Raw genomic sequence first — 1,921 nt, forward strand, 5'->3', positions numbered from 1 at the left:
CTCAACTATTTTATCCCCTAATTTCTCTATGTGATCAAGATTTTTCTTTAACTCTTGCTCATAAGTTGACCTAGCACATCTCCAATAATAGTTTCTTCTCTTGATGTCTCTCCATTATTTTGACCAGTTTGCTAGGATGTGCCTGGAACATATCTTATGTTCTGCCCAGTGTTATAAATAGCCCTCACCTCAGCGCTAATAGCGTGAGGCGAGGCGAGGCGAGCATATTGCACTATTTTGGCTCTATTGCGTTGCGATTGTAAAAGGCGAGCGCCTCTGCCTGTGTAGCGAGAGGCGTTGTGTAGCGAGAGGCGTTGTGTAGCGAGAGGCAAGATGTGGCGTCGCTCTTTGAAAATAAATAAATAAAAAGGCGCAGATATTTAAAAAAATAAACCAGCAACTTAAAACATTAGGGCTTGCAGTCATTTCACGTTTCTTTCTTCTTCAACCTTCAAACAACAGAGCAGCCAAGTCCACCCAGCCAGGTAAGCTTCTCTTCTTCTTCTTTCTTCTTTCTTCTGTCTTCTTTTTCCCTTTTCAAACAACAGAGCATCCAAGTCCACCCAGCCCAAGTAAGCTTCTCTTCTTCTTCGACTTCCTTTCTTCTTCTTCTTCTTTTTCTTCTTCTTCTTCTTCTTCTTCTTCTTTCTTCTTTCTTCTTTCTTCTGTCTTCTTTCTCCTTTATTTCTTTGTTTCTTCCTTTTCCTTCTTCTTCTCTTCTTCTTTCTATTTTTTTTTTGCTCTATTTTTTATCGAGCAAAAGTGCAGAACAGTGAGTCTGTTGCTCTGTTTCTTTAGTTTTTCTTCTTCTTCTTCTTCTGATCTTCTCTTCTTCTTTCTATTTTTTTTGCTATGTTTTTTATCGAGCAACAGTGCAGCAAAAAACAGAACAAATAGTATATTTATGCTCTATTTGTTTTTGTCTTTCTTCTTTTTCTAATCTTATCTTTTTTTTTTGGCTCTATTTTTGATTGAGCAGCAGTACTGCACCCTGTTTTTGCAGAGGCAGAGAACTTCTAACTTCAAACCTGAAATTTTCTCCTTTTTCAGTTATAGAGTAGAATTAATTGCATATTATGAATTGATATATTTATTAATATATTATTGTTATTGAGTTTTTAGTTATATATATAATATTTTATTTTTTTGTATAACTTGTCGCTTCACATAAAAAAGGCGAGCGCTTCGTTGCGCGCCTCTCGCCCCAGTGAAGCGGGACCTCATCGTTATTTGTCATCACACGCTATCCAAAATACTGGTTCTACCTATGGTAAGATCTCACTGATTGCTTTGTCAAGTCCCTACAATATTTAAAAAATAAAAAGTTAAAAGAATAAACTAAACAGATTTGAACAACACATTTAAGAGAATATAGATTACCTTCTGTATGTTTGTAATAACAATCAACTCTGTCCCATCTCCAAGCTCAAGATCATTCTTTAAAAGGTTCACAAATCATCTCCAATTAAATATGTTTTCAACTTCAGCTACTGCCCAAGACAGTGGCAACATCTGCTATTCTCATACTTACAAACAACCATAAGTAACTGCCCTTTACATACACCTTTCAAAAAATAACCATTAAACCCAATACACCTCCTACCACCATCAAGGAAGGCCTTCTTCAATGCATCAAAGCAGATGTAAAATGGTACAAATATTTTTCTACCATCTTCATGTGTTTCTTCTCTAAGTGTCACAATACATGTGCTGCATAGATTATTCCTTAGCAGCTCATCTCTATAGTCCAGAATTTTATCAAACTCCTTAATATGGTCTCCCATAATCTGTGTTAACATAATATTCTTGGTTTTTCTTTGCAACAGTCCTTCCAATATACACTTTTAACTCCTTTTGAACTAACTCCAGAAACTTAAAAATTCTAATATTTGGTTCAAAAATTATTCTCTCCTTGTATCTT

The sequence above is a fragment of the Nicotiana tomentosiformis genome, chromosome 11 (genome assembly GCF_000390325.3).
Source record: "Nicotiana tomentosiformis chromosome 11, ASM39032v3, whole genome shotgun sequence".
NCBI lineage: Eukaryota > Viridiplantae > Streptophyta > Magnoliopsida > Solanales > Solanaceae > Nicotiana > Nicotiana tomentosiformis.